The following is a 13,264-nucleotide window of genomic DNA, read 5'->3' as shown; positions in this document are numbered from 1 at the left end:
GCCCTGCTGGGCTGGGAGAGTGGCCCTGTTGTGACACACCTGATGATGGGGTCTGGGACAAATCCCCTCCATGAGATGTGAGGAATATGGGAGGACTGTGGGACTCTCAGCCACTGAGGTCCCAAAGGCTCTGAGGTTTAGCATGTCTGTGACAGGCTGCTGGTAGGGCACCTGGGAAATATCAGGAGCACCAGGGCTGGGTATAAAGATGCTGTGGGCCTGCTCCTGACAGGATATTCCTTCAGAAGTGAGTGAGTCCCACTGGATTTGCTGTGAAGCCTCTTCACTGCAGGTCATAGAACTGCGAGTTGGTTCATTATACTCCTGTGTACTGCTGCTTATGGTGGAGGTACCTGGTGTTGGTTCCCTGTGCCTCCTTATCCTTGAAGAATGAGCTCCATGTAGCAACTGGCAGTTGTAGTGACTAGCTCAGCTCCTTGTCTTCCTGTAAATACTAGTTTTCCCCCTGTGGAAAAGGAGTTTTGGTGATATAATCCCAATGAATGAAGGGGTTTTCTTAATTAAAGTAATAATCTTAAAGTTGTCATTGATAAGTGTGTAAACAAGCTGATTGCAGTGGGCGCGTGAATAGCTCTAATGAACACGTGTGGGTATTGAATTAACCATGGTTCACAAGCCATGCATGGCTATATGGTTATTTACAAATAATGACTTTCCCCTTTTGCTTGGCTTTGCCTGCCACCCCAAAAATCTTGTCTTTTCAGTGTTACACAGCAAACAGGAACCTGCATATTTCACAGGAGGAGAGCTTTGAAGGCAATCGCTGCTCTTAAGGTGGCTGGGAAGGAACCACCTGCTCTTGGTATTTTTTTTCCCCAAGTGAAGTGCAACCTGATGGGTACAGCCTGGGTGTTCAGCATTGGTCTCTCTTGCTGGTGGGTTGTTCCAGGACCCTTGGAGGAGGCACTCCACTGCTGGATGTGATGGAGTGCCCTGTCTGTGAAATGGGACAACAATGGCTCTGCAAGGCCTTGTGTTGTTAAGGAGCTCCTCAGAGGAAGGGCCCTACAGAAGTGCAAATCATCTTAACTTGCTGTTAATTATTGATATATTTATTCATTGCAATAAGCAGGATGAAAGTAGTAGGGTGATGGTAGGCTCAGCTGATCTGTAAGTGAGTGGAAATGCACTGACTTCTTGTGACTGTCCCAAGGAGGTGCTCACTGGGCTTGCTGCTCTGCTTTGCTGGTGGGACTCTGGAGGAGTCTTCCCTTTCCAGGCCTAGGAACATCTCCATGATTTGATTAATAAGAACTTGTGTGTGTACCTTCCATCTATTGGAAGAGAAATGAAGTTTGATGCTAAATGTCATCTGGTTGATTCTGTCTGCAGCCTAAAATAGCAAAGGAAGACACAGGATGGTGTTTAACTTCCAGGGAGTTAAGTACAGCTTCTTTCCTGATCCAGAAGAGATCAGGCTTTGTTTCGTGTACTGATGGCACTTGGACTTGATCTCCTGTTCTAGTAGCAACTCATTCTTCTTTGCTGTCATTTCAGGATATCATATTGTGAAGTGGAAATTCAGCCTCCTGTTAACCACTGTGCTGCTGCAAATAGCCTCCTTCTTTTTGAGTGCCCAGATCTAGCAGAGAATTAAGGTGGAGGGGAGATGCTGAATCAGTGACACCAAAGACAACTGTATTTTGTTTAAACAAACTGTGATTTGCATCATGAACTAAACAATCAAAAAATAGGATATTTATTGGGTGTCTGCTTCCACCCTGAAATTGTGACTTAATGTTTCCCTGTTGGGATAACAATAAATGGTCAAAGAGGCTGTTTTTGAGATGGCTTTTGGGGGAACTACTACAGTTTATATTTCTATCCTGTAAATTCATACATGTCATGCTACTGCCATGGGCTTTATGCTCTTCTGTGTCTGCATGATCATTAAACAGACAAATGAACCTTGGCTCTGAAGATATTTGTGTTTAGAAATGTCTGCTTTTATGTGCAAAAGATCAGGGAGGAGGTTTCTGAGGGGCTAAACGTGTTCCCTTCCACAGCTAGCACTTTCTGATGTGGTGTGTGTGCTTGTCTCATGTGCACACCCTTCCTCGTGTCCCTTGGGATCATATATCCATTCACTGTCGAGTGCTTAAAGGAGCACTCTGGTGCTGCTGGAGATCTTGTTACAGGATGGGTTCTGCTCTTCTTCCTACTAAATTCTCTTGAAAGAAAAAGACCAAGACAGCAATACAAATTCAAGCTCCAGTAGGGTTGTTACAGCAGAGCAGAGTGTCCTGTGCACACACAGTCACTTCCATACACATTTGAGTTAAAATGGAAACTCCCAGGTGGAATTTCTACACTGGTGTGTGATCTGTCTGGATCACTTCCCCTTCCTGGCAAAGGGAAGGTAATGTTGCCCTGCTCTCTGGGAAGCTTTCTGGTGCTTGTTCAATTTACACAAGTCCAAGCTGGCTTTAGGGAGAAAGATGTGTCCTAAGCTTGTTGTCCACTGCCCTGCAGGAATTGGACTACAGGAACCATGGGGAATTACAACCTTCAGGTATATTTCACCTGTCAAGCAGACTGAGATTTGCTGGAAATTTCTGGTTTTGGTTTCCAGGTTTGGCAGGAATTGTCATTTCACATTGCTAGCAAAGAGTCTGAATATATGCCATATAATTAACACCAGGAAATTCTGACTCCTGAGGCTATAGGGTTAAACAAATATATGTCCCCATTAAACTTGAATAATAAGAGGTTAACTCATTAGGAAAAGAACACTCTTGATGTGCTTAATGGAGGGAGAGAGTATTAACTCTTACAGTTCTTTGTGAACCCTTATGTTAGTTACACTTTCCTTTTTGAGTGTTAATTTTTCTGCTGTAGAATGCTTCACACCTCCAAATTTGTCTCCTCTTTATTCTGTATGAGTTGTCTTTTGTTTTCTGGATTATTGATATGCCTGGATTCTTTGGAGTCTTAAAAATTACGCTTTGTTGATAGTTGGTGCATCTTTTAAAATAAAATGCAGCACAGAACAAAGGCAAATCTTTAAAACCCCTTGTTTGAAAATAGCGAAGGAAAATGGGTGAAGTACACATAAATTAATATAGCCAAGGCAAAAGCCTGCAAGCCTAGTGGTTCTTTAATTGTGCTATGAGCAAGCCTTATCCCAGTGGCTGTGGCTCTGGAATGCCTTGGTGTTCCTCAAACACTGTTGTACTTTGAAGAGAGCAGGTATTGTCTGAAATCATAGTTCGGGCAGACCTGATTGCTCCCTTCATGCTGGACACTGGTGGAAATAAGTCAGCTCCAGCTCCTCCAGCCATTTCTTCCATGTCCTCTTCCTTGCTGAGCACTGACTATGCACTCCAGATTGCAGCTGCTGGTAGAAATGGGAGATCCATCACTTTCATGTTTGAGATTCTCTTGGAAAATTCTTCCTCACTCCAGGCATCCTTAAAGTGTTGTTCTTTTGAATGGCTTGAGTCTGGTTCCTTGGGAACTTCTGGCGCTATGAAGTTAATAATCCTATTGCTGATCATGCTTTTGTCAAAATAATTAATCCAAGTGTTGGCTCCATATGATGCAATGAAACTATTGATTAGTACAGTTTGGTCCAACCAAGGATAGAAATGTGATCCTTTGCACAGATTTTCTAGAACGGAAAGAGTGATTTTCTTTGAGATTGCCCTATTAAACAACAGGAACAGATTTAATTCAATAATTGATTTTGGTAAATGGAGCACAGAGATAATTTGATTCTGTTGTAAGCAAATAGGAAATTTTTCTCCATTGTTACTTGCATTCTGGATCCTTTATAACAAACATCTGGATGTTTCTGGCTATGCATTCCTTCAACTTGGCAGTTAAAAAATTCTAGAGAGGATTTGAAATTAGAGGCCCATGAAGTGAGAAGGGGAACCCAAAGTATTGATGACCCACTTAAGAAATGAGATTTGCTTATGGAACAGCAACATGTGAGAAGCAGCTCTAGCTGGCAACAGTTCTAGGCATGGAAAAGACTAAGAGTAGTCTCAGACTATGTAATAATACTTTTCAAGGCAGAAATAAAAATTTGTCATTCATGCAGCTGTATAAGCTCTTAGCAGAGTCAATTATGGAATGTTTTATTTTGTGGATCACCTGAGAATAGTTTATCTTCCCAAATTTTGCAGAGAAGAGACGCAAGAAGTCTGGGAAATGCTTCTAAGCAAGGAGGTTTCCAATAGTGAATAGTACACCAATGATGTCAGCCCAAGACAGGAAATCAGCATTTTGGCTCCTGTGTCCTCCACAGCTCAGCCTCTTTCCTGTATGTGGGAGTGTGCATATGTGTGGAACTGTATGAATAATCACATGCCAATATGTTTCATGTGGTGAGGGACTGCCTTGGAGCAATTGGCTTCTGGGATGAGTAGGTGCTTAGCATAAACACATTTTTTGTGCTCTTGAAAAAGCTGAGGAACCTATTTTTCACCTGTGTCCTGTGGAATGATCCTAAGATCCAAGATATTCCATATGCTGCAGCAGTGTAGAAGTCTTTTTCCTCTTTTTTTTTTTTTTCAAAGCAACATGTTTTTGTTGAACTTATTGCCTGTTATGTGGGCAAATTAATCTCTATGTTTTTGTCAGGTGTTTCATACAAGACTTCTGTTGCAGCAGCCCAAGCATTTAGATTTCTGTCTTTATTTTTATTGGCCTGGTTTCCACTTTAGCAAATTCACAGCTTGTGAGCTATTGCTGGAAAATTCAAATGTGCAAAACATTAAGAAAGCACTAAGCACAGCCATCCTCTTAATTTGTGCCCTGTCTTCGCTCCTAATAGTGTGTATCATCTGACTGCAGTAATGCCTAGAGCACCAGCTCCATCGAGCCCCACTGTGCCGGGTGCCACGTGGGCGGGAGGGGGAATTCCTGCCTTTGAGTGGGAGCTAAATGAGATGGGGGCCAGGGAAATCACCACAGTGGGGGAAGAGAGGAAGTGACTTGGTCACACAGCGGATCAGTGGCAGAACAAGGAACAGAATTAAGTTTCTGCTAGGATATTTGGTCGCATCTAAACTCATTTTTCATGGTGCCTCGAGGCAAACTAGGTGACTTCTTACAGTACTTTTTTTGTCCCATTTTGTTATGAGCCTGTGGATGAATTAACTGGTACCTGCTAATTAGTGGAAGCAGACAAGGACAAATCCTGCTCAGGCTCACCTCAGCTTGCCTCGGGTAAACTTAATGCTGACCATGACTTTTCCTTGTTTCCACTGGCCAGTTAACTGTTGTGCCAATCTTGATTAACTTGGTGGTTTAAAAACTGAATTCAATTAATTTCATCATAGAGACAAACCCTCTGGCCATGAGAGTTTGCGGGGAGAAGCACAGAAATTAGGTTTGGATCGCTACCTGCATTTCTCTGGAGTCATTGAAATCCTACCATTAGTTCATAACTGGAAAGTACAAAAATAAAGCTGATAGTTGTGGCAAAAGAAATCTCACTACTGTGTTTCATAGAATGCCATAGCAGGCAAACCATGCTTTGAAGGGAAATACTGAATTCTTTATATGAAAGAGCCTCTTCTACAGATCCAGCACATTAGTAATGACAAACAAATTTTCCAATGGATATTGATTTAGGAAAAATGAGATGGATTAATACAGGCATTCATCTTCACTGTCAGTTTAATATCAAGATAATTTTATTTGATAATTCAATGTAGTAAACTCCCCTTTTCCTTAATACATATTTGCAAAAAGTAGGCAGTATTGTAATACAGTAATTAGCCGTATTTGCCTTTACTATGTGTGAATAAGATTAATATACTAGAGTGTTCAACCTAATTGATCTATTATGTGATAGGGACTCACAACCAGGCTGCAAATTACAGTTTAACCCCCCAAAGGGCTAGACTTGTTTAGAAAATGTGTGAGTCTTTAAGAGATAAAATTAATAGAACTGACGTTGACCTAAATATTCAGTGTTATTAATTGTATCAGTGGATTGTGCTGCTTTTATGTGCAACTAGGAAGGCAGAGTGTTTGGAAAGGAGTGGGTTTATGACAGCAGTGGGAAGGGTGGCTAACAAAAAATGACAATTATTGCAAGCCAGGTTTTCTGGTTAAAAAAGTGATTGTCACAGGCCCTTAAAATTGCTATTCCATGTGGTTGTGATTAAACAAATCATCCGTGGAGTGCGTTTGGAACATAATGGCTCTGTGGGAAAAAAAAATGTAAATCAGGTTTTTGTATTAATGAAAACAGTTTAATATGGTTTTAATGACCCATTTTTCAGTCTTCACCAGAAAGTAATTACCAGTTAGATAGTTAGTGCTCTGGGCTTTGTTCTGGCTCTCAGAACTCCTTCAGCCGGTCACCCAGGGGAGTCCTGCCACGCTCCGTGGGCAGCCCTGGGCCACTGACCCAGCAGTGCCGGGGCCCTGCTCCGCTGCAGCTCCTGCCTTCTGCTTCTGGGCCATGGGGAACAACTGGGGCTGTGCCTCTGAGGTCCCCATTCATTGCTGATAAGGCCGAGGGTAAACCCATAATGAGAGGCAGCAGCTGCCCCTGCAAATCAAAGTGGGGAGAGCTGGTGGTGCCTGATTAATAACTTATCTCTGGAGTGGGATGGGAACTGGCAGCTGCAAGAGAACATTTGGGCATGGTGGTGTGGGATGGGAAGCAGTGCCCAGACCTGGATGTGGGCAGCTTGGTCCCTGAGGGAGGATGCTGCCCAAAGGTGCACTGACAATATGGACAGGCAGCAGGTTCAAATGGCCATGACTCCATCCCCAGGAGGAGCGAGAGGAGAAGAGATACCAGTGACTGAGGAAACAGGTCAGGAACCAGGACTTGTATATTGCTGCCAAATGCCACTGCCTCTCTGCTCATATATAAAAATAAAGGTCTGACTAAAGACTGAGGTCTTTGTGTGTTTTTAGTACTTGGAAAGGTCTAGCAGCCAGTGGCTATGTATTAGGAATGGGATTACTGGATTAACTTCTGCTGCAATACTGCCTGGCCCTGGTGTTTGCCCTCTAAGAAGGGCACTGCAGTGGATTCAGACCAGGTGAGGCACCTCTGAATTGAGCAAATTAAGACCCTGTTAGATGCTCAGGGTTTGCACCTTTTTATGTGGGAGCAGGTGTTTTATAATAAAGGGCTCTTTGATCTTCCAAAGAAAGGCACAATACAGACCAGTTCCTCCAGACAGGAATACACAGGGTCAAAAAGATCCCTCTTCACATTAGTGAAGTGCATAACGTTGGAACAGCTTGCTGAGAAACATGGTGATTTAATAGTCATAGGAAATTCTAATATCAAAGCAGGATGTTTTCTCTAGAAACCTGCTGCAGAAGCTCAGAATGTGCTCATCGTGTTGATACTGGATTTGGATAGGATGGGGTTTGGACAGGTTCTGCGTGCTGCACTGGAGCAAAACGCAGGCTGTTGTGATGGTCTTGGGTGTGATCTGTGCATTCAGAGCTCCTCTTTCTGAGCCTTCTGGTGGAGAGAAGGCCACTGTTACCGCATACTCATATGGATGCAAAAATAATTAAGGTCCAGGTGAAATCTAGAAGTTGCAAAGTTTCTGATTTTTGGATGTTTCTAGGTTAGTGGATTTGAGTGTGCTTGCTGAAGCTTAAACACATCTGGAATGTCTCTTGCTTGGAAGCAAAGGCAGGAATCTTCTAGCTACTGGCTCTACCACTCCCAATGAAAACCAAGAGGTTTGTTGTGCTGTGTCTAGTACTGTACGTGGGGTAGATCAGGCTGTTGGAAAGTTGAATTTGTGGGTTGATACAAAGCTCTCTGTGACAGCAGCTACTTGCATCAGGCAGTGGGGCAGCACCTGTATGAGCTGTGCACCTTGTTACTGCAGGTGGCTGGGCAGGAGATGTCAGAGCTGATGGTCTTTTACCTCGTATGTTGAGTGGGAAACTGGGGGAAATGCTGGGGGGAAGATACATTTGGGCTAGATGTTCCTAACACTTATTTCAACTTGTAAAATTCACAAAATGAGTGTGATACCAGTCAACATAGAGGGATGAGCCTGTGTTCAGAGTTCCTGATGCTTTTGAGAAATAAAGTAGTTTGAGGGCAGTGAGTGAGAACAGAAGGAGATTTTGAGGGAGGTGAGGGTCCTTCAGACTTTATTTATCCATTGTAAAGAAACATATGAAAGTAAACAGAAATCAATTTTCTGAAAACCCCTCCCAGGTCACCTGCAAGGGAAATAATGTGACACTGCTCAATGCCAGGCACTGCAGATTTTGTCAAGACCATAAAGAAACCTGGTGCTTTATTTTTATTTTTGAAGTGAAAGTGGTTCACAAGGTACACCAAGGAGATAATTCAGTGCTTACAGTTGTGACATGTCAGGGGCTTGTAAGCTCAAAGACAACTGTCTTTATTGTTTGGCTTTTCATCTTCCAAACTTTGAGCCCCTGTGTTCCCGTCATTTTCCCTTTCCGATGTGAAATAAGGAGCATATTCTAAACAATGACGCTCTTTTGATACATGCCATAGTAAAGAAACACTGACTCAGAGAACAGCAGATCATAGCTGTCCACAAAGAAGTACAGAGAGGTGCAAATCCTTTTGGCATGGCACCACAGCAGTTGTTCCTGCTGGCTGATGGAAAGCCAACAATTATTTTTCTCTTCTAACGTAACAGGGACAAAGGAGCTTCCCTTAGCAGCCCATCTCTGCCCTAATTTATGTTGCAGCTTTTTAGGGAAAGGAGCAAAAGTCATTTTAGGAGCTATTGAAAGATATCTTCCTCTTTTGTAGCTCCTGTATGTTTTTGGCAAGTGAAGTGGAATACATTTGTGGGGCACATCAATGGCAGCAGCCTGAAAAGGGTTCAGGAAGGGCCTAATCACCTCCTCGGTGGCACAGCTGCTCCAAGGTCCTGCCAAAGGGGGAAGGTAGGAGGCACCTCAGGGATGCAAGGGAGGGCTGCTCCATGGAGGGGTCCCCAGGGATGGTGGGTTGTCCTGTGCAGAAAGAGAGGTGATGGGGCCGGGTGAGGAAGCCAGAGCCCAGGGCTTGTGAGGCTGTTATGGATCATGCTTTGCATTAGGCTGTTCCTGAGGCATCTGTGCTCTCTGCCACTGCAGAGACCATGGGCAGCTGGTTACGGTGCTGCTGAGGAAAGGCTCTGGGGACTGTCACCCTTGCTCCTGCAGGCTGAGTTGTGACTCCAAAGGGGCTCTGCTGTTCCATGTCAATGCCGGGAGCTGCTGTATGTTCTGTCTTTGGAAGTGCTTTGTAATTCAGGCCTTTTTTTGCCTCAAACAGAATGACTTTTGCTGTCCTACTGTGTGTGATAGCAACTCCCTACTGAATGTTGTACTGTGATGGGGGCCTTAAGATGTGTTAACACATGTGAAACAGAAACTGTTTAAAGAAGTTGTGGTGGGGGGATCTTTCACATGGTTAGTAACAGTATATGATGTGATCCAAGCTGACTGACCCGTACCAGGCATCAATATCGCCAGATGAGATTCCTTGTGAAATCCCTCAAGGGACAGAAAATTCACCAAGGGTAGAAAATTTGCTTCCTTTTTCTTCTGTGTATGGCTCAGGATGAGCAAGGACATGCCAGCAAATGGCCCTTGATGTAACATAGGAGCAATGAGGGGGTAGAGCCCAGGGTGGCACAGTATTGTTACAGGGTGAGGAATTCCTGCCAGTGCCCCGGGCAACTATGCTGCTTAACACTGGATTGATCTGGGAGCCCTATCCTGATCAGGACAAAATAGTTAAGAGCTGGTTCTGTGTATCACAACTTGTGCTGCCTCTGCATTTTAACTATAGAATAATTTCATCTTCTTGTTGTCCCTAAGGAATCTCTGGGCTTCAAGAAAGATTTTTGTGACACTCTCTGTGACTGTCTTATATTAGGGACACAAGTGCTTGGGTCAAGGGCTGTCTTTTTCCTGTGGCAGTGTAAGATTATGCAGTGGGTAATGGCTCCAGCTTCTGACTGAAACCTCTCTAGGCTTGACTGCACCGAGAGTAAAAAGTAATGAGATTGGCCAGAAATAAAAAAGTCCCAGAAATTCTGATTTTTCTACCAGACTGAGCTGCACAGAGTCCCCCATCCCTCAAAGGCTGGCTGAGAGGGAGTGTTGCCATAGCCAGTGGGGTGTCTGTGCATGAAAAACATGGCAAGTCTTTGCAAAATGAGGGTTTAGCTCCTCCATGACCTGCCTGCTAACAGTGTGTTTGGTGCTTGAAGAAGCTGATCTCTGCTATAACCAGTGCAATGTCTGTCATGTTACACCAGATGTAGCACCACTTTCTCAGGCTCGGCTGCTGCTGGTGCTGTGCCCATGACCCCTGATATGCCAATCATTCACACTGCTGGGACTACACGATTTTGTCAAAGGACCCTCAAATGAATGTGCCAAATCCTGTGCATGGCTGGTGGATATTGGTATTTGGAAGCTCTTAGTTTGAAAACCTCCCTCAGCTTTTAAATTGCTTTCTCCATCCAATCAGTGACATTGCCTTCTCAGGAGGCTGCATTCATCCTTTTATGTGCCCTGTTAAAGGCTGCTTTGTGACTCTCTGACATCCATCCTTCTGTTAGGCTGTTCCTGTCTTGTCTCCATGTTTGATGGCCAGATGGCTGGGATAAGCTCTGTATGTGGAAGACACCTGGGGACACCAAAAGGCAGGGTTCTTAATTTTTTGGCTAAAGAGTGCTTGATGTATCTTGTTTCTGTCACTGCAGTTTTGTTTTGTCTGTTTCTAATGTCTGCTTTCTGTAAAAAGAAACACTGAGGGAGAATCAGGCTCTAAGTTAGACCTCAGTGCTGTGGCTTCATGGGACCACTGCAGATTCCCGAGTCCAGTGCTGTGTCCTTTGCTCTTCCCCAGACTCTGGGCCATGCTTCCAGATCTTGTTAGTCCTGCTTGTGCCAGGACTGTGCTCCCTTGACTGAGTTGCAGGAAAAGCCAGGAGTGAGTGCTGTGGGCAGTGATACACAGAGCTTGAGGGGAAGGGCTAAGCTCAGGGGGTGTCTGTTCTTAATCAGTTTGAAGATTTTTACAGACTGGCCTTTCTGGAGCTAAAAGACGGTCGGAGGAGGTGGGGATCTCCTGCAAGCAAAGCCCTGTGTCTTCCCAAGGAGGTTTGCTCTGCTGCTGCCATAGAGGAGCTTGGGGAGTGTCAGTGCAGCTGCGTGGGAGGAGAAGAGGGATTTGTGGTTGAGCTTCTGGGAATTAAAAAGGGTTGAAGTCTTGCCAGCCAAAATGAGAACCCTTGCAAAACTAGTGTGAAATCCAGGCGCCACTGAAGTCAGTGGCACGCAGTTTTGTTCCTGACTTGAGCAGCATCAATATTTTATCCCAGCTGTGTGTGGGAAGTTGGAGTTTTGTCCATTGCAGTTTTTGCTACTGAAGCTCTATAGCATATAAAGGTGTTCCTTTATAGAAAATGCGTCACAGCTGCAGTGCCAGAGCTCTCAAACTCACATGTCTATGTCCAGACAGCAGAGGGAAAACCTGTGGGGTATTTGTAGGGTTAAACTCCCTACACTCCTTTTTATAGTCAGGAGAGAGTGTGCTCCACTATGGACCATTCATTATCTTTAAATGTGTCCTTTCCTCTGGAGGGAAGAATCTGTTTCATGTCTCCAGGATTGTGCAACCTGCCTGATATGTTGGTGAAGTGAAGGGTATTATAAATACTTCTCACCCATACAGAGAAATCAAATAATTAAAAGGAACCAACTAAAAAGGCATTTATTAATTCTGTTAGACTAATAAGAACTTGCAGAAATGGAGTATGTATGGGGTTAATATGTGAGTACACACATACACATCACACATGGTAATTTAATTGTAATTTTTTTTTCCTGTAATCTGTGATTTTTTTAATTGGGTGCTTCGGTCAGAAGATGGTGGTGTAAATATGTCCAGTTGTCTTTTACACTTTTCTAAGCATCCCTAGTGCAATGTGGTGTTGAACTCTGAAAGCAGATTGCCCTGAAGATCTGTTCTGCTGTGAGATCTGCCTTGTGTAGCTCTGAGAAGAGGAATGAATTACGTGGTTGAGGAGCTGTCAAGCAGCTTCTGCACCTCAGATGTGGTCTCCTGGCAATTTGTTATCACCTGATCTTCCCCAGCAATGAAGATTTGTCTTATCCTTTGCCCTTAAATGCCCCTACTCCCCCTCAAAGGGTGTATTATTTGGGCAAAACCGAGACAACTGGTCTCAAACCTCAAGCACTAAGTTCTTGTACCACCTGAAACAGAGTTTAGTGAAGCTCCTTTTAATAATGTGAATTCCTGCTGACCTTAGCAGTAAAATGTGTCTTGCATGCTTGGGGTGACTTGGATGTGTATCCAGCAGGGAAAGCTGTCTGTAGACATGTCTTCACAAAGCTTTTTGTCTCCAGCCTGAGACTCAAACACAGAATCTGATAGGATTTCGTGAGTCTGCTTGTGATTCCTGGAGGATTGCTAGAGAGTTAACAAACCACTAATGGCCTGCTCTTAGTTGTCTCTAACTTGTATAGTCTTCAGTTACTAGGTGTTTTCTTGTATCTGCTTAACAGTAAAAAAATATTATGCAGTTTAAATGTCTGGAGAGAAAAATAAGCTCCAAAAAAACCCTGCAGCTAAATGGTGTTGTATTGGTGACAGTAGATAAAATACATATGCTAATAGACCACTGCCAGGCCATGTAATATTCCTGCTTTGCAATGCCAAGAAGTGGATAATGGCTTTGAGGTAAAGCTGCTGTCTGTGTTTTCAGGTTGCTGATTCCAGGCATGGCCGGGCTCTGGCTTGCTCTCAGCACACGGTGTGAACTGCACTGGCTGGATTGGCACAGTGTCACCTCTGGCAGCTCAAGGAATGGGAAACCTGTCCTAGCTCAGCTGCCCAGCCTGCTCACAGCGTCAGGGCATCCTGTGTGGGGCACGGGCTGACAGGGCATCTCGTGGGGTAGGGACTGCATGGGGGCTCTGGAGTGTGATCACTCTGAATGTGAAAACTTGCTACTTCTTGTCTTGGGGCAGCGAGCTGGGAGTGGCCGGTCCTCTGAGAGCAGTGCTGGGGCTCACAGATCCCTGGCGTGTTTAAAAGCACTGCTGTCTGGGCTTGTGCCTTCTGCAGAAAGGATCATTTTGCTTAACAGTTCTGGTAGTGCCTTTTTGCAAATAAAACGTTAATGACTAGAGTGGAAAATACTTTAAATTCTTTTTGATAACTTCAAAAATGTTTTCGCTAGCAGTCTAGTTGTCAGAAAATATTTACATAAGCGCATCTGCGAACCTCACT

Source organism: Corvus kubaryi, unplaced genomic scaffold (assembly GCF_017639235.1).
Source record: "Corvus kubaryi isolate FWS band 111438036 unplaced genomic scaffold, C.kubaryi_AGA036_p1.0 37322, whole genome shotgun sequence".
Lineage (NCBI taxonomy): Eukaryota > Metazoa > Chordata > Aves > Passeriformes > Corvidae > Corvus > Corvus kubaryi.
The sequence above is the reverse complement of the archived record's forward strand: the minus strand, read 5'-3'. Positions refer to the sequence as shown.